The sequence below is a fragment of the Nycticebus coucang genome, chromosome 21 (assembly GCF_027406575.1).
Source record: "Nycticebus coucang isolate mNycCou1 chromosome 21, mNycCou1.pri, whole genome shotgun sequence".
NCBI classification, from domain to species: Eukaryota; Metazoa; Chordata; class Mammalia; order Primates; family Lorisidae; genus Nycticebus; species Nycticebus coucang.
In genome coordinates, this window is record NC_069800.1 from 55308254 (window position 1) to 55328666 (window position 20413).

At 47.3% G+C, this 20413-nt stretch overlaps 1 protein-coding gene across 2 annotated transcripts in view; it reads right to left on the minus strand.

Moving 5' to 3' along the window:
- Positions 1–20413, minus strand: part of KCNB1 (potassium voltage-gated channel subfamily B member 1) — a 112044-nt gene that overhangs the window by 10869 nt on the left and 80762 nt on the right. The window lies entirely within an intron of this gene.

Sequence of the window (20413 nt, forward strand, 5' to 3'; positions counted from 1 at the left end):
TAGTAATCAACCACTAATAAGATGATCATCATAATACCCTGTGTCTACAGGGCACATCTCAATGTTTAGGAGCATTTTCACATTTCATTAGTCACTTAATGACTGAATATTTGAGCTAAAAAGATAATTTATCTGAATTCATTTTTTTTTGTAGAGACAGAGTCTCACTGTACCGCCCTCGGGTAGAGTGCCGTGGCGTCACACAGCTCACAGCAACCTCCAACTCCTGGGCTTACGCAATTCTCTTGCCTTAGCCTCCCAAGCAGCTGGGACTACAGGCGCCCGCCACAATGCCCGGCTATTTTTTTGTTGCAGTTTGGCCGGGGCTGAGTTTGAACCCGCCACCCTCGGCATATCGCGCGGGCGCCCTACTCACTGAGCCACAGGCGCCACCCTATCTGAATTCATTTATTGTCTGGGTATGGAAACTGGGGCCCAGAGAATTGAAATGATTTAATCAGCAAGCCCAGGGTCAGCAAACTTAATCGAGGGCTAGATGGTAACTATTTTAGGCTCTGTAGCCCAGGCACTCTCTGTTGCATTTGTGGCATGAAAGCAATCTTGGACAACATGAACAGACATAGCTGTGTTTCAATAAAACTTTATTTACAAAAACAGGCAGTAGACTAAATTTGACCCATGGGACTTCTGATCTAGATCAGTGGTTCATAGCTATTATGGGATGGGGTGCTACTTTCATGACAATGATACTAATAACAATAGCTACCCTTTATTGGGTGTTTGTTGTGTACTAGGCACTTCCCATGCAATAACTTATTTTGTTTTCACAATAACCCTGTTCACTATTATTAGCTCCATTAACAGAAGTGGAAAATTGGGTTTCCACAGCTAGTACGTAGCACAGCCAGAATGCTGGCCCAGGTCTGTTGGACCCCAGAGCATGAACTCCAAAAACCAGATGAAAGCTAAAAACTTTTTGCTAGAAAAATTTCCAGACACCTGAGGTTTTGCAGGTGATTTCCAGGGAGGCACAGACATCCTAGACCCATGTTAACACCTGGTTGGAACTATGAACTTTCTGAGGCTAAAGATATTGGCTTAACTACCTTGGAGTACCAGGATAAAGAAAAGGGCTTGCTCTAGAGAAAAAACTCAATAGATACTTGTTGGAATTAATGGAATCTAATCAAATCTGCAGACTATGCAGAAAAGCAAGTAGATTTAATTGCTCTGAGAATCTTTTTTCTAAAATACAAATCCAATCATATTATGCATCTGTTTAATAAATCTCCAGGAATCCTCAGGACTAGACTAAAACCCTTAAACACATCTATCAGGCCTCCCCACACCTGTCCTCATTTTGGAGACTTGCCCTTCCTCATCCCCTGCCCCTGCTGAAGCGGGTGCGAGACTGGTCACTGTGGTTGTACCATCTGATCCTGGCTGCTGCTGATCGGCCCAGGTTCGGATAGAAAATCCAGGCTAAGCCAATCTGTACGCTGGGCTCAGCCAACCCATTTTTGAACATTTGAGCTCAGGGATCCAGGGGGTGAGTGGGTTATGTAAGGGTGAGCCCCTGAATTAAACGGTCAAGTAGAATCTAGGCTTGAACCAACTTGGTGATAAGTCCAAGCCCCAAGTTGCAGGAGGCAGAGATGCCATAAAAAAATCAGAAAGCTGAACCTCTAGGAGAAGCCGGAGAATGAAGGGAAGAGGCAAAGGGCAGGTGCCGTGAGGACACACAGGAGGGTCCTGAGAGTGTGCACTGGGTCTCAGCCTGTCTGGGGTTCAAGCCCCAGCTCTGCCACTTCCTTACTGTGAGCAAGTTATTTACCCACTCTAAGCCTCAGTTTCCTTATCTGCAAAATGGGATGATAACAATATATTTCAGAGAAGCGCTGTGAAGATTCAATGTTATAACACATGCCAAGTGCTTAGGAGAGATTCCAGCTCATAGATGGCAGCTATCATCACAAGGGAGACATCTAAGCCCACAACACCCTGTCAACCCAGACCACCCAGCCTTGGAGTGACCCTGTTGGTCTTTGCTGCCTGCCCTTGTCTGACACCACCTGCTGTATCCTGTAAGTAAAGCCAGGTGCTGCACGGGCGAGTGTGAGGTTTCTGGCGTCTGCGGTGTCAAAGGACGCATGGTTGTTGACTCCCTTTCATTTTGACTCTGACCCCTGTCTCTGGTCTTTCTTGCTCCAGGTTCCCAAACTTCATACTAGGTCAATTCTGTAGGTCTGAGCCTCTTTCTATCTGTCTGGTGAATTCCAATCCATCTTTTAAAATCCAGCCCAAGTGGCTCCTTCCCTCTAAAGTTGGCCCTGCTTTCCCCAGGCAAGGCTGGCTATTCCATCCTGGGGCCCCGTCATCATTTTGCCGTGCCTTGGAGATACTTACCCTCTAAATCCTGTTACAGGTGCACATGTGTGCGTGCATGTGTGTGTGTCTGTGCCAATTGTTGCCCAGAATCTGTAAGCATTGTAGGGACAAGGATCAGTCCTGAGTTTATCTGAGCACCCACAGTACCTCACCAGTGTTTGTTGGCTGTTGAGCAAGTTCACAGAGCTATTGTTGAAAGGGCCACAACCAGAAAATTCAGCTTTCAATCTGGCAAAGATTTATTGATTGTCTACTATGTGCAAGGCACTTTGCATGACACAGCGGATACCACAAGTCGCAAGAGACTGTGGTGCCCTCATCGGCCACCTGTGAAGGTGAAGGGAGTGTTGCACAATAGGGTGTTTCCCCACCCTCAGCTGCTTTACCAACTTCTTGTTTTTTTTGCTATAGTCATATCTGACACAGACAATAAATAGCTTTTGAGTCTTGACTTGTACTCATTGGGAATAAAGGTCTGTAATCACTTTATAAAGTGAAATATTTGATACACACAATAGTAGATCTAATCTGCATATAATTTATAAACTGTAATGAATACCTGTGAAGCCAGCACCTAAATCAAAGAACAGAGCAGGCTCATCCTTCCTGTGTGTTCTTTCCAGTCCAGAGGAAACCTCTGGGTGGATTTTTTAAATCTCTTTGTTTCTTTGTATAGTTTTCAATACCAATATATGTGTCCCCATACACAGTTTTTTTTTTTTTTTTGAGACACAGCCTCACTTGTTGCCCTCGGTAGAGTGCCGGGGCATCATTGCTCACAGCAATCTCAAACTCTTGGGCTCAAGTGAGCCTCTTGCCTCAGCCTCCTGAGTAGCTGGGACTATAGGTGCCTGCCATAACGCCTGGGTAGTTTTAGAGATGGGGTTTCACTCTAGCTCAGGTTGGTCTCGAACTCATGAGGTCAGGTGATCCACCTGCCTCGGCCTCCCAAAGTGCTGAGATTACAGCGTGAGCCGCCGTGCCCGGCCGTATGTTTTGGTTGTTTTGACATCCTACTGTGGGTTGGTTTTGACATCCTACTGTGTGTTTTCTTCTCCTACTTGTACCACTCTGTCTTTACCGGGTACAACAAAAAACAAGCCTGCTCAACTTATTTTAGCCTTAGCCCTAGAAAATAATTTGCAAAATTGCTGATTTTTTTTATTGTGCTAGGGATATTCAAAATAAATATATGATTATTGGAGTAACGGATGTTGGCAGAAGGCTTTTTGCAGCTCCCATGTGAGGTTAGGAATGTGCTTCCTAGAGTTGGAATCCTAGCTCAGCCACTCATTGGCCAAGTGTCCCTGGGCATCACAACTTCTTATTTGTTTTCTTATTGTAAGACATTTTCTTATTTGTAAGATGGAGATGTACCAATCGTATTTAATGGGACGATTTTGACCCTTGGGGACACTTGGCAATTTCTACAGAAATTTTTGGCTATTACTACTTGGGGGAGGAGTGCTCCTGGCATCCAGTGGGTCAAGGTCATGGATGGTGCTAACATCCTGGAGTGCACAGGACTGCCCCTCCCCAAGCAATGAATTATCCAGCCAAAAACATCAATTGTAGCAAGGCTGGGTGATTCTGGGATATCCCAAGAGCCAGCCCCTCCCTAGTTGGGGAGTGGGGTCACACAGTAGGTCGCATCTTACAGGGCAGCCCACCAGCCTAAGGCTGAGTCCTACAGGGGACCTTTACAGTCTCATTCCTTGGGAGTCTGTTTCTTTAAGAGCTGGGAGGTCCCATTTCCCCCAGAGGCTGGCAGGGGAAGCCTGCTCCAGTTTCTAACCCCCAGACAACTCCAGGGAAGGTCCACATAATTGATGTTCTGCTGACAGATGCATGAATTATGCACCCAGCTATTGTACAGCCCTTGGGGCCTGTTATTCTAAGGCGGATACCCCCTTTGTACTTGAGAATGTGCCCTTCTCCACCCTCCCCACAGCCTGAAAGGAGAAAAGGAGAGCAGAGGCCCCACTGGATCCTGCAGGGACACCTGCTGCCCGGGGGTGGGGTTGGGAGGGTCGGAGTACAGCAGGTCTCTGCCCCTCTCCATCATGGCAGAGGGTGTAGTAACAGCATGGTAGGGTCTCTCCTGCCCCTGCTTACAAGAAATTTTTCTCTTTCAGATCCTGTGAAGCCCTTAGAGTCAAGGCCACACTTCCAGCCTCAGAAACTTCCTAATGTGAATGAAACGCTCCATGCCTCAGTTTCCCCATCTATAGGATGGGGGGTCATTGTAAGACTGAGAATTCATTGAGTTCATAAGGCCCTGAATTCTTAACTTTTATTGTTTTTATCATTCCACAGCTTTACATTTATTTATAAGTTGATTTTGAACTTGGGTTTGAGTCCTAGTGTTCCTAGTTTCCAGCTGTGTGGCCTTGGACAAATCACTTCCCCTAATTTGAGTTACCATTTCCTTTTCTCTAAAATGGAGATTAGGCTGGGTGTGGTGGTTCCCAGCACTTTGGGGGTCTGAGGGAGGAGCATCATTTCAGGCCAGGAGTTTGGGACCAGTCTGAGCAACATAGGGAGACCCCATCTCTACAAAAAATAAAACTTTAAAAATTAAAAAAAATGAAAAGGCTGGGCACAGTGGCTCATGCCTGTAATTCTAGCACTCTGGGAGGCTGAGGTAGGAAGATTGCTTGAGTTCAGGAGTTCAAGACTAGCCTGAGCAAGAGTGAGACCCCCATCTCCACCCAAAATAGAAAAATTAGTCAGGTGTTGTAGTGGGCTCTTGTAGTCCCAGCTACTTGGGAGGATGGGGAGGAGTACTGCTTGAGCCCAGGAGTTTGAGGTTGCTCTGAGCTAGGCTGACATCATGGCACTCTAGCCTGGGCAACAGAGTGAGATTTTGTCTCAAAAAAAAAAAAAAAAAGGAGGATATGAAAGTAATTGAGCACTTACCACGTAACAGCCACTTAATATATATTGTTATTAAATTATTAGTTGGGTGATTTAGTGTCAATCCCTCTCCTAGCTCCTGGACTAACTGCTTCTGGAAGGCTAGGATTAGGTCTGTAGACTCCCAGTGACTGGCTAAGTAAGGCAGCAGCTGTCCTCTGAATAGCTCTGAGCCCAGATGGACAGTATTGATTTGGCCTCTGGGGCAGCCCCTAGAATGGGGGACAAGCCACCACCTGGGAGTCCTCCTGGCCCTAGCTCAGGTCCTGATGAGGCCTCTGCTTTTCTGGGATCTGAGCCTAATCGGGTTTGGGCAGAACTCCAGGAACCCGGAGAGCAGAGGCAAGAGCCAGCATCAGAGACTCAGAGGCTGTCCCCAAATTCCCTCCCTGAAAGGAGGTTCTTGGAGCCCACCTGTCTGCACCAAACGGGAGTGGGGTCTTTGGTTCTCTGAGAGAGGAGATCACCATGGGAGGGTCCCCAGGGTGGAACTCAGGAGTGCTATAGCCAGACTGTCCTCATTGGTGGCTTTGGTGGCTGGTCACCACCAGCTGATGCCTACACTGTTTATAAAGGCCTCTGCACACCTTCCTGCTCTTCCAAGAATGTAGGAAAGTGGTCAAGTTCCTCTCTGGAAAGATGCGGAGACTTGGGCAGAGAAACTGCATCACACAGTTGGTGTGGCCAAGGCTGTACAGTAACCCCTGGAGCTTTGTCAAGCTGGGAGCTGCTCCTGGGGTCTAGGGCTTACAAATTGCTCTTCACACACATGCGTGTTTATAACAGCAGGGGCCATAATAGTCCTGAAGTGGAAACACTTGCCCATCAACTACTGAATGGATAAACCAAATGCAGTCCAGCCATACAATGGAATAGTCTTCATCCAGAAAAAGGAATGAAGTACTGATATGTGCCACAACACGGATGAACCACAAAAGCACTATGTTAAGAGGAGCCAGACACAAAAAGCCACTGATTACATCATTCTATTTATAGGAAATGCCCACATAAGGCGAATCTATAGAGATAGAAAGTAGGTTAGTGGTTACCAAGGTGGGGATGGGGATTAACAGTTAATGGGCATGAGGAATCTCATTGGGATGAAAATGTTTTAAAACTAGTTTGGGATACAACTTAGTAAGATTTACTAAAAAGCATCGAATGGTACACTGGAAATGGGTGCGTTATATGATATGTAAAATAAGCCTTGATATGGTCCTGTAAGAAGTTGCTTCCCCTAGGGGCTACTGATTGCTTTCCATTCCCACAACCACATTGATAGGTCACAAGAGAGAAGCAGAAATTCAGGCAAGCCCTGGCCCTGCTGTAAACCCTACCACAGCCCCCCTGGCTCTCAGTTAAGTTCTGATTCCTTTGCATCTAGTTGTCATGTTTATTGAGCATTTACTAAGTGCTAAGAAGTTGCCAAGGGTGCAGCATGAATGAGAAAGAAAATTTCCCTGACTTCATGGAGCTGGTAGGGAGAGACAGACAAAAATAAAATCTATGTCTGTATCTATGTCTGTCTTTCTATCTATCTATCTATCCCAGGAATGGAGCAAGGTGATGTCAGGTAGTGTTATGTTCTGTGTGTTATTGGGAAAAAACCCAGGGGCATCAATAGAAAAGCACTGGGGGTGTCCACGGGAGGTTGGTCAGGGCAGGCCTCTCTTAGGAGGTGCTGGGTTGCTGAGACTTTAGGATGAGAAGGAATATGTGTCATTTGAAGATCTGAATGTTCCAGGAATAAGGCACAGCTCGTACAAAGGCCCTGAGGTGGGAATGAGCTTGGCATGTCCAGCAACAGAGAAAAGCTCAGGGTGGCTGGGGCTGCCTGAGTGAGGGGAGAGTGGGAGGAGACGAGGTTAGTGAGGCAAGAGGACCTGATGAAGCCTGACCAAGAGAAAGGCCACCTTTCTCGTCTCCCATTTGCCCTGTTTCCGCTGCGTATTCCATACCAAATCATGGTAAAACCACATACGGTTTCCAAGGTGTGTCTCCAGATCCTTGCCTTTGCCGTGCCCTCTACCTGGACTGTCCCCCCCATTCCACTTCTGGCTGATTCTTGCTGCCCATTCAGGCCTCAGCTTGGTGGCTCCTTGCTCCAGCAAAGCCTCTCTGGGCCCCTGGTCCAAGTTGAGCATCTCGGTCCTTGGGGCTGCCACAACCTTTGAACACCTCCTATTACAGCATAGATGTGGCTGAGCTACAATTCTTTTCTCCTCTCTGTCCCACTGTAAAGCATCAGCTCCATGATGGCCCAGATGGGGTCTGTCTTTCTATGTCTCCAGCTCCTAAAACAGTGCCTGGCACAGAAAGGGTGCTTCGGTTGACAAAGGAGCCAACAAGGAAATGAATGAAACTGAAGCTAAAAGAATGAAGTGAATTCTCCAGGGTCACAGCTTGTAAGCGGTAGATCCAGGACTCCATTTCAGGTCTGTGGGTTTCCCCAAGACTTTTTCAAGGGCGCAGGAGGCAGCAGCTTCTGGACCATCAGACCTCTCTCTCCTTTTATGGTGCTTCCGTTTCCCCCAGCTTTAAAGGGGGATTACAGCCGGGGAGTTTTAATTAGAAGGGTCACTGGTGTAGATCCGATTAAGGGATTGGGAGCAGGCTGATGGTTTTGCCCCCTCCTCTACAGGTGGGGGCCACCAGTTGGGAGGTTGGTAAGAAACTGGAGTCAGAAGCCTGCAGGGGGCATTGGTGGGCACGAAGGGACAGGAATCCTGCGCCTGGACAACAAAAGATGCAGGCAGAGGGAGAAACAGAGTCACAAAGGTGGAAAGGGGAGCAGTGGCCATTATACCCAGAGGCCTTGGTGCTGAGAAATTTACCTTTACTTAGTTGCCCAATTTTCAAGATTGGCAGATTTCGCTTAGAATCCAGATTCTCAGATTCCCTTGGAAAATCAGACACTCTTTCTTCACCCAACTGGCACTCCCAGTGGCAACCTCTGGGTGGAGCTGGGGAGCAGTTGCTCCATTAGACAGGACACGTCCCCACAATCTGCCACAGGCCCTTCACTCCTTCCCTGATGTGTCTCTGCGGGCTGTTGAGTTTGCCATCCCGGACACACCTGTCTCAGTAATGAATACAGCAATGGCTGCCTGACTTGCGGCCATGTGAAGAACTTTCCAGATAAGAGCTACATCTGACTGCACAAGTCAGGAACACAGGGGTCGTATGTGCTGCACCCTGCTGATCCCAACACCCGATCCATGACTGAGTCTGATCAACTGTCATTCACAAACATCTCTGTGTCTGCTCTATTCTCTTCACTCACACAGCCCCTGCCCAGCCCCAAGCCACCATCAGCGCTCATCAGGCCCATGCAAAGAGACAGCTACCTGGTCTTCCCAAAGCCACTCTGGCCCACTGTGGCAAAGACTGCCAGATATCCTCAAAATCGATTTTTCCCTTCTTCTGCCATCATAGCTTTAGTTGGACATGGGACTACCCAGAAGAAAGGCTACATTCCCAGCTTCCCTTGCAGCTAGACGTGGACCTGTGGTTAAGTTTGGTCAACGGAAGGTGAGCAGAACTAGCACAAACCCTGTCTCCATTTCCTCCTTCTGGCTGGCTGGAGGCAGACATGATGGGCCAAGCTAGAGTAATTACTTGGATCCAAGATGGAAGTTAATCCCAGCCCCAGACTGGCACTTTACAGAAAGGGTTTGCCAACTCCTGTCTATCTGATAACATCGATCTTGTTTAAGCCACTGTGTTTTGTAATCTCACTGTTACAGTAGTTTAGTCTGTACCTGCCCTGACCGTCCAGGCCTCTCCTGTTCCGGGCTTTCTCTGCCCTCTCACCGCAGACATAGTAGCTCTTCCTTCCTCCCTCATAGTCTGTGCAGTTCTTCTTGCCACATGGCCTTCTGTTCCTTCTGCTAGGAATGCTTTGCCCTCCCCTCTGCCTGCTTATCTTCTATTCATCCTTCTCAGCTCAAGCATCACCTCCTCAGGGAAGCCATCCCTGATCTTCCTGACCAAGTCAAACCCCAATCACAGGGGCAATAACGTCCATCTCCACTGATTGAATGCATGCAATATGAGGGCTGGGTTTGCGCCTGAGCTTTTTCAATCTTGGATTTTAAAAGCACCACAGTAGGTACTCAATAAATATTTATGTAGTGAAGGATCTTGTTTCATCCTGATAAGAATCCCATAGGCTGGTTTGGCACCTGTAGCTCAGCGGCTAAGGCGCTGGCCACATACACCAGGTTTGGCAGGTTCGAACCTAGCCTAGGCCTGCCAATCAACAATGACAACTACAACAACAACAGCAAATAGCTGGGGCGTTGTGGCAGGCACCTGTAGTCTCAGCTGCTTGGGGGGCTGAGGCAAGAGAATCTCTTAAGCCCAGGAGTTTGAAGTTGCTGTGAGCTGTGATGCCATGGCACTCTACCGAGGGCAACATACTGAGACTCTGTCTCAAAAAAAAAAAAAAATCCTACAGGCTGCGCTGCGCCTCTCCCCATTTTATAATTGGGAAGACAACAAATGTCTAAAGTCGCAATTAAGAAAGTAGCAGAGGCAGAGTTTAAACCCATGTTTCCTAGACCCTGAAGCCCCTCTTTTAATTGTTTATCTTTTAAACAACCAGGACCTTTCTTATCTTAGTATCCTGAGGTCTGGTTTATGATTTTTAATTCATACCCTCACTTGAACTGTCTTGCTGAAGTGACTAGACTCTTTCCAACAAGCCCTGGGTTGGGCAACCTCTTCCTAACAAGCCAGCCAAGTTCTTGAGAGCTTCACCAAAGGCAGGAATTTGGGTAGCTGATGATGTGACTACCTCCTGCCCCCATAGAGATAAGAGCCTCTGGTGGGGGAGGAGGAGGGACTTGACCCTGGTGTCTGCAGAGGGAGGAGGTGAGGAGGATGCTTGTCTCCAAAGGGGAGAAAACAGAAGACTGTGTCCTTCCTGCTTGGGTGATCATCAATTTCCTATATTTGCTGAGGTTGTGAGCAGGTGAGGGAGAGACTGCCAGGCTTAACCATGATGAATGGAACTGGCCCACCCCTGCTGCAGAGAGCACCGTGTTGAATGAGGGGAAATGTTAAGCAAGGACAGTGTCCACAGCTTCTGCTGGCCACAAACCAGCCCGCTTGCCCCCGAGACTGGCAGGGTGGGGAGTGGGGAGGGTAGTCTCTGAGAGCTTGGCCAAAGTGGCTGGGCTGCTAAGGGAAGCTAATTATGTGAGTCTGGAGAGATGCTGGGGCTGGGTACCACTCTGGCCAACATCAGAATAAGGGCTCTGTGAGTGGTCTTTTTGACAATAACCAGATTTGCTGGTTAATGTCCAGTATACATTTAGAAAGAGGCATTTGAGTGGCTTAACAATAGATCTTTCTCATGTAGCAGTTTAGTCTCACTAACGATTCACACGGAGGTGAAATGCACATGTGGGTAGCTGGGACACCTACTTTTAATTCTGGCTGGGTATCCTTAGGCCACTGTCTTCACATCTCTGGTCTTTCTGATGCGGTATCCACAGAGAGTCTGGTGGGTCTCCAGCACAGTTCCTTTCTAAGCAGTGACTCAGGAATCTAGTGGCTCCACTATCTCTGGCCTCCACTCTTGCCAAAGCAGACAGAGACAGCAAGGACAGGACACACTTGCTCTGAAACGCCTGAGTCCAGAAGTGATACACACCATCCCTCCCCTGCTCTGAAGACCGTGATCTCCCTCAGGGGGACGTGTAAGTGCGTTGAAACCTATCAAATGTTTCACAGCAGGCAAAGGAGATGGGCCTCAGTGTGGGTTCGCGCATAGTAGGGTACACAGAGTGCAGAAGAAATGACTAGCATTTCTACTTTTTACTGTAAAAAAGAAAAGCTCTGAGAAATCAAGCCTTATTGCCATTTAGGTCATGAATTAATATCTGTATCCTTGTTCCCTCCGTGTGTCAGCCAGCTGTAGGGGACGCAGAAGTGCCCTGAAGGAACTGCAAAGGTGCTTGAGCTCAGGGTGGCTGACCAGGGAACCCTCACGTCTTTCTCTGACACAGCTATGCAGTGTACAAACGCCTGGGGTGGAGACTTCCAGCACTGCTCGGATCTGTTCTCATCTCCCACCCAGGCACACTAGAGGACTCTGTTTCCTGGCAGATCTGTCTGATGGGTTCTGGCCTGTTTGGAGATGACATGCTGCGGCATTAATGGTGGGTGTGAGTTCATCACATGGAAACTTTGTTGTGTGAAGTCAGGAGATTGAGCGCTTCCATAATCTACCATCTTCTGACTAGTTCGTGTGGTTGAGTCAGATTGCAGATTCTGTTCTCTGGTTCTAACCTAACTAGTCTTCTCAGATGAGGATGAAAGGCTAACAAAGGTCCTGGCAAAGCCATGAAGGTTGGAAGTAGGATTGGTAACCCACACGCAGGGGAACATGGAGACCATGGCTGAACCGCTGCTTCTCCTCAGGGTCTGAGCCCCTGGGGCAGCCACAATGCCAGGTTAAAAACAATGGTGATCTCATCAGACCTGACAAGAAGTTGCCGAAAAAGGGAGGGGGTAGGTCAGATGGAGGGAGGGTGAATGGTGGGATCACGCCAATGGTGCATAATGCAAGGGTACATGTTGGATCTATTAGTATAGAGTATAAATGGCTTAACACAATAACTAAGTAAATGAGATGAAGTATACATTACCCAGTGTGATGTAAGCATTCCTAATTCTACATGAAATCAGCACATTGTACCCCACGAATGCATTAATGTATACATGATCCATGTGTTTATGATTTAATAAAAAAAAATTAAAAAAGGAAGTTGCCGAAAAATGGTGAGAATTATCAGGAAGACTTTGTGATACGAATTTTCATCACTTGCTTTTACAAGGAGCCCAGTCTTCATTCATTTATCGAGTAAAAGAAGGCAAAATAGATGAAGAAATGAGCTTGCAGATCCTGGGGGAGAGAGACAGTAGCATACGTTGGCTGGAACCCAGATCCACACTTTAATCCACAGCTTCCCAGCTTTGCAGCTGTGAGACTTCAGGCAAGTATCCTAACCTCCCTGAGCCTCAGTCTCTTCATATGCGCAATGGGGATCTCCACTCACCAGGGGTCAGGGGAGAATTCAGTGAGACCATGCACAAAGTAAGGGCTCAATAAATGCTAGCTGTTCATTTATTTTCATACTGGCAGGGGCGCTTCACCTCGATTTAAGGACAATCTAATGATGGGAGCTGTTACAGTGAAGAATTGTTATTGTTCACTGGAAGGAGACGAGGCAGAAGGTGGAATCAGTGAGACCTGGGTTCAAATCTTGCCCCTGACACTTATCAGCTGTTTGAATTTACAGTTTTTTCCTCTATAAAAAGGAAATATCCATACCTACATGATTAGGTTCCCCCCGCCCCCACCCTGGAGTAGGGTCTTACTTTGTCACCTTTGGTAGAGTGCTATGTGTCGTAGCTCACAGCAACCTCAAACTCTTGGGCTCAAAGCGATCCTCTTGTTGTAGCCTCCCTGGTAGCTGAGACTACAGGTGCCCACCACAATGCCCAGATATATATATTTTTTTAAGAGACGGTGTCTCACTCCAGCTCAGGCTGGTCTCAAACTCCTAAGCCAAGGCAATCCTCTTGCCTTAGTCTCCCAGAGTGCTAGGATTATAGGCATGAGCCGCTGCACCTGGCCCATGGTCAGGTTTTTTTCTTTTTTTTTTCTTTGAGACAGAGTCTCACTATGTTGCCCTCGGGAGAGTGCCCTGGCGTCACAGCTCAAAGCAACCTCAAACTCTTGAGTTCAAGCGATTCTCCTGCCTCAGCCTCCCAAGTAGCCGGGAGGAGTACAGGCGCCCACCACAACACCTGGCTATTTTTCCTTTTTTTGTTGCAGTTATCATTATTGTTCAGCTGACCCGGGCTGGGTTTGAACCCACCAGCCTCAGTGCATGTGGCTGGTGCTGTAACTACTGTGCTACAGGTGCTGAGCCAGGTTTTTCTTGTTGTTTGTTTTAGGGGCCAGGTTCAAACCCACCAGTCCTGGTGCACGGGGCCTGTGCTCTAACATTGAGCTTCTGGAGCCCAGTCCATGGTCAGGGTTTTTTTTTTTTTTTAGAGACAGAGTCTCACTTTGTCGTCCTTGGTAGAATGCGATGGCGTCACAGCAACCTCCAGCTGATTCTCTTGCCTCAGCCTCTCAATAGGTGGGACTATAGGCACTTGCCACAACGTGCAGCTATTTTTTTGTTGCAATTTGGCTGGGGCCAGGTTTGAACCCGCCACCCTTGGTATATGGGGCCAGCCCCCTACCCACTGAACCACAGGAACAGCCCCATGATCAGGTTTTCTTTTTGCAGTTTTTGGCCAGGGCCAGGTTTGAACCCGCCACCTCTCGTATATGGGACTGGCGCCCTACTCCTTTGAGCCACAGGCGCCGCCCCCATGGTGAGGTTTTTAATAAAGATTTACTTCATTCATTTATTCACTTGTTCAGTAATGTGCTGGGGGTATTTTAGGCCCTGAGGATATAGCAGTGAAAGATTTAGCCAAAAATCCTGATTTGTGGAGAGCTGATGGTCTTGCAGAGGGGAGGGACACAAGTCTACAGGATAATTTGGGGTTATGATAATTGCTATGAAAAAATGAAGCAGATTGTGAGGAAAGAGGATGACTATGAGATGGTTACTTTAGCTGGAGTGGTCAAGAAGGGCCTCTGAGGAGGTGACATTGGAGCTGAGACTTGAATGATAAGGAGGAGCTGCTCATGTAAGCATCAGTGGAAAAAGCACTCCAGGCAGAGGGTACAGCAAGTGCAAAGGCCCTGAGGTAGGAATGTGTTTGGTGAAGTAGGGTGAGTGACAGGAGAGGAAGGTGGCACTGGGGGCAGATATGAGAATGTCCCCAGACCACAAACACTTAATTGCAGAGCACACTATAATTGTTATTAATCTTATCAGCAGCAGTCTTCCTCTGATTCTCTTCTTTGTCCCCCAGTAAGGATCTGCTTTGGAAAATAAGGACAATCATTCTTGTGTCCCTATGGTTATTCAGTTGTCCCTGCCTGAAATCAATCAGGGCATTAAAACTCCAAGTCCTTGGGCTGACTGTTTGAAGAGGAGGCTGACTCGCTGAAGTGCATGGAATTACCAGACTGATCTGCCAGAAAAGTGATAAGGTAACCAGGAACTCTGGGCATGAAATTCTGAGCTTTGGCTTTGACTCTTGGTAACTCAATTCTTGAGGCTCAGGGGTGAGTTCCCTATGGGCCTGAGACCTCCTTGAAAAAAGCCATGTGTTCCAGAGACAGCAAATATCCATTTTTCACTCTTTCACATTAACAGAATCCTGATTTTTCACTGGGCTAATGTGGCGTCTTCGCTTAAAAAAAAAAAAAATACTTCTTGGCCTCCCCTGAAGGTAGATGGAGGTCATTGCTTGGATCTGGCCAAAAAGAAGGAAGTAGAAGTTTGCGTGGGACTTCTAGAAATCTCTTCCTCTTTCTAGATCTTTCTCCATCCTGCTGTCAGGGATGATCATGTGATGGCTGGAACTTTAGCAGCCATTTAGAGCCATGAGGCTGCAAGCCATACTCTTAGGATAAGCTGAGCAGAGAAGTGGAAAGAGCTTGGGGTCGTAACAACTTTTTAGAACTACCATACTAGTCCTGGACTATTTACATATGAACTAATGCAAGAAAGACACTTTTGTTTTTGAGTCTCTTTCTGTTATAGCAGCTAAGCCTAGGTCCTAATCAACACAGCTGTGGTTAGCCCAGTAAAACTCCAGTATATGGAGTATTACTTAACATGCACTGTCAACTCATTTGACTGACAGTGACACTGCAGCAAAAGAAACCAGCTGCCCAGAGTAACCTAGCAATGGACTTGGAGCAAGTTGATCTGAAAACAGCTCTATTCCACAGCACTTGGGCAGCTCCCTTTGCTGTTAACCATCTCCAGCCCACCCTTTCCTTCTTTCTCTGGACCTCAGTAGCCTCTCACTTCCTGTTATAAAAGGGAAATCAGCAGAGTCCTCGGCAAGTCTCATCTGCTGTTTCCTGGGCTCCACCTAAAGAGACCTTTTCTTGCCACCTCTCCATTCCCCCCATCTCCAATTTGCTTTCCCCCTTCTTTCTGGATCTACTAGATATGACACCTCCTCAGAAAAACCTTACCAGGTTTTCCCAGACTGGGTTAAGTGCCCTTATGGTGTGTCCCTGAGCCCCTTTGTAGCAGTCTTTTAAAGAGAGAAATCAGGTCTTGCTCTCCTTAAAGCCCTCTAGTGGCCTCCTGCACTCCTAATAGGGTCCAGACTCTTACAGAGGCTTCATAGCTCTGCCTGACCTGGCCCACAGTGACCTCTCAGATCGCTTCTCCTCTGGGCTCCCCTCCATGATCACACCCCTCCCGCCTGCCAGGCCACCCGTCTGCTCCTTCCCTTGCCACTCCTGCCTCAAGGCCTCACACCTGCTGTTTCTCTGCCTGGAATCGCCTACCTCTATTTGTCTATGACTGGCTCCATCTGGTCCCTCACACTCTCCCCTTACAGTGGCTGTCCCTGAACACCTGACTCCAAGTAGCCTCTTCAGTCACTCACTCCTGCTACACTGTTTTGCCTTCTTGGGGATTTGTCACAATCTGAAGTCATCTTGCTTATTCATTTGTCCACACATTTATTTTCTGCTTTCCCACCAATGCAGGTTAGCTCTAGGAGGGCAGGGACCGTATATATTTTGCAAGGCTGAGTCCCCACTGCCCAGCACAGAGCCTAGTATGGGGTTGGCACTCAACAAATACTGGAGCATTAAATGAATGAATGGTTGGTCAGTTGGATGGATGGATGGGTGGGTTTCGAAACTGTGACCCCAACCACTTCCTCCAAATGCAACATGTTTATCGAGTGTGCATCCTATGTGAGGCACTATGGGAAAATACAAGCTTGAATTAGCAGCTGAATGTCTGATAACGATCTAATAACACCTGTTTATTGATTTTTCCCTAAATCAGACACTATGCCAACTGCCTTACATAACCAATCTAATTTACTCCTTATATCAACCCTAAGAAGTAGATGCTTTCATAATTCCTGTTTTGAAGTTGGAAAAACCATGGCACAAAAAGGCAAGGCTTCATCGGAGGAGGAATCATTCAGGGCTTGAAGGCCAGAGGTGGATTCCTGTAGGCAGAGATGGGAAGAGGGTGTGTTCCAGGGAGAGGCAACTGCATATGCAAAGGCTTGGACGTGGGGAACGATGGTCACACGGTTTGGCCAAGGCAAGTATGTAAAGAGTGAGAAGGCTGGCAAGAGTGCGGAAGCCACCACTTCCTGGACACCCAAGACACGCAAGGTCCCCAATCACTCCAGAAAGTGGCTTCTCTTATCACCTTTATTTTTCAGAAGACGAATCCAAAACTTGAAGCAGTTAAATAACTTGCCTGGAGCCACACAGCAGAATTAGGACTTGAATTCAGGTGGGTCCAGCACTGAGGTGGCCAACCTGGGTCAGGATATTCAGGGGTTCCAGAAAAAGATAATGAAAGCCAGCCAGGGAGTAATGTTAACTGAATGTGTGCTAGGAGCCATCTCATTTCATCCCCACAAGTATCTAGGAGGCAGGTATTATTATGGTGGAGATGTTTGGAGCTGTTTAGCATCTACTTTTTTGGAATTATCCCTCCTCCATTTTCATGTATTGAGTGAAGTTGACCCTATTCCTCAGTTACAGGGGATAAGAATGGACCCAAGCTTTATCCCTTGACCACAGTGATTAGTTAAGTAGTATAAGCATGACTAAAACTGGCCAGTCAGGGTTCATCTGGGACTTTTTCTACAATTATTGGGAAAGAGGTGGTCCCTTTCATGAGGGGTTGTCGAGTTGACTGGGTATCAGCCCAAAGAAGCTGGAGGCTCAGCTCTGGCCCTCTGGAAAGAGTCTTCCCAAGAATGTAGCCAGTGCAGAGGGACTGTGTGCTGCGAGACAAAGGCAGGTTTCTGATGACACTATTTGAGCACCTGGATTCAGCCATTCCTGAAGACAATGACTCTGGACTTTCCAATAACATGAACCAATTTATGGCCCATTTAAAAATTTTTTTGATTAGGTTGGATTTCTGACCCCTGTAAATAAAAAATGACCTGGTTGGCTGGGCATGGTGGCTCGTGCCTGTAATTTGAGCACTCTGGGATACAGAGATGGATGGATTGTTTGAGCTCAGGAGGTCGAGACAAGGCTGAACAAGAGGGAAATTCCGTCTTTAGAAAAAATAGCCATGGCTTGGCACCTGTGGCACAGTGGTTACAGTGCCAGCCACATACACTGGGGCTGGTGGGTTCAAACAGCTAAAACAACAATGACAACTGCAACAAAAAAAATAGCTGGCCATTGTGGTGGGTGCCTGTTCCAGCTACCTGGGAGGCTGAGGCAAGAGAACCCCTTAAGCCCAGGAGTTGGAGGTTGCTGTGAGCTGTGATGCTATAGCACTCTACTGAGAGCGACATAGTGAGACTCTGTCTCAAACCAAACAAACAAACCAAAAAAAAAAAAAATAGCTGGGCATTGAAGCAGGCACCTGTAGTCTCAGCGACTTGGGAGGCTGAGACAAGAGGATCACTTGAACTCAAGTGTTTGAGGTTGCTGTGAGCTATGATGTCACAGCACTCTACCAAGGGTGACATAGTGAGACTCTGTCTCAAAAAATTAAAAAAAAAAAAAAAAGACCTGGCTAACAAAACTGTTGTCTTAACTTTACAGATGAGACAGGTAAGATTCATAGAGGTGAAATGACTTGGCTAGAACCACACAGTCAGGAAGTGTCTGAATCCCTCTGAGATGTCCCATAGAAGCCGCCTGGCATCTAGTAGGTCCTCAACAAATCCCAGTTCCCTTCATCCACAGACCAGGGAATAGTGGAGAGGAGGACTGGAAGAGACATGCCAGCTAGAGTCCCCCAAACCCCCACCCCACCACACACAGATCAGGCTCCCAAGCTCCAAGCTGCTGGTCAGAGTCTGAGTTCCATCTGGAATTCTTTAATCATTAACTCTCCCAGCCTCCCCTTGGGGCTGGCAGGAGCAAGAACCAAGGCTCAGGAGTCAGCACATAAAGTGAACCAGCTGCTAGGATGTTAGCATTTGCACAAAATTTCTGAGGATCCCACTGCCTTCAAAAAATGTCCTTCAGGGGTCCTGTCTACAATGCAGGGTTTCTAGGGAAGGGCTGTAAATCCTAGCACTTACACTTAGCAGGAGCTTGCATGGAGAGTGGTCACTTAAACTTCTCAAACGCTCCCTCCCCTTGGAGTGAAGTAAGGGTTTAGCCTGCAAACTCTGACATTGCATCAACTTGGGTTCTGATCCTGTCTCTTGCCAGCTGGGTGACTCTTGTTACATTACTTAACCTCTCTAAGCTCCTATGTGAAATGGGCAGGGTTGGAAGATGCTCTTAGAACAGAGTTGAAACTTGTTAGCTTCTGGGCAAGCAAGTGAGTTTTATTAAAAGATATAGGTTGAGCCCTGGTGTGGATGCCACATTGTCTCTCTGAGCCTCAGTTTCCTCATCTGTAAACTGGGGGTCAGAACAGTTCCCACGACACGAGTGATTGAATGGAAGAAATGAAATGGTGCAGGGAACATGCCTGTCCCAGGGCCTGCCACTTGGCGCCTATGAGGGAGATGGCAAGTGTGAACCAAGGCCACCCTGCCAGTGGGAGGCCCCATCCACCGGCAGAGAGTTTTGACCTACACAGTGAATTTGCCGCCAACATTTATTTTCCCTACAAATTCAGATTCCATTTTCTTGAGAAAAATCTGAAGCTCTGGCTACTCTGGCTCCCCCAGGCAGCAGCTGAATGGCTGTGAGTCCAGGCCTGGGCTCTTCACGTCTCACACGCGCCCTGTGCACATTGTTTATGGCCTCTGCATGGCCTCTGCAAGAATCTGGGTTTGTGGTCTGCATGGCCTCTGCATGGCCTCTGCAAGAATCTGGGTTTGTGAGCCCAGGAATAAATCACTAGAAGTGTGGCCAGCGATGAGGGAAAAGATTAAACAGCACCAGGGAAATATTCGCGGGTTGCGTATGGAATGCTGGGCCAAGAGCTCCGACTCAGGAACGTAGGGATGGAATGCCTGCCTGCCTAGGCCCCACACCCTTGCGTATGTGGCCTCTGCTTCTTCCTTAGAGCCTCTGGTGGCATTTTTCCCTCCCCCCACTCTTTTCTCCTGCTTCTAGACTGCTCTGAAGCCCTGTCCCATTCTCTATCACTCATTCTGTCACGCGTTGATAAAATAGAGTCATGGGATAAAAAAACAACAGGACTATTTTAACCCAGCTGGCCTTGGAGGGCCTCCCTGAGGAGGTGATGTATGAGTGGAGATCTGAGGAATGTGAAAGAACCAGTCATGTGAAGATCCTGGGGAAAGGTGTTCCAGGAAGATGTAGCGGCAGTGCAAAGGTCCTGAGGCAGGGAAGAAATTGATATGTAACAGGAAGAGAAAGGAGGCCAGTGTAGCTGGAGCTAGGAAGGAAGGCAAAGGGAATGAGAGATGAGGTTGGAGAGAGAAGTAAGACCTGGTAAGATGTATTTGTTGGCCAGGCATGGTAGCTCATGCCTGTAATCCCAGAACTTTGGGAGGCCGAGGCAAGAGGACTGCTTGAAGCCCAGGCTGGTCTCGAATGCTTGACTCAACTCATATTTCCATTCTCTTTCCCTACAGAATTTTATCCAAATGTATCTTAATAAATCTGATTTGTAATTCTTTTGTTGATCACTGTATCATATTTCAGTAATAAAAATATAAATTCAAATGTTTTTAATTTCCAAAAATTTCTCTGATGACAATTTTCAAAGTATTATAAAAATATCTGGGTTGAATTTTTTTAAATAATGATTATTAGTGCAGTGATCAAAAGAACATAAATATATTGAATCATAAGTGCCAAATTATTACCTGTAAGAAGTAAAAACCTACTAGAAATCACAGCTTACTGAAACATATAGTGTTTTTTTTTTTCCACTTAGCTTTCATATCTGTGGATGACTGCTACCTGTCATCCACAGATATGAAACCCTGTCTCTCTCTTTCTTTTTTTTGGAGACAGAGTCTCACTCAATCACCCTGGGGTTGAGTGCCATGGCATCATATCTCACAGCAAGCCCAGTTCTTGGACTCAAGTGATTCTCTTGCCTCAGTCTCC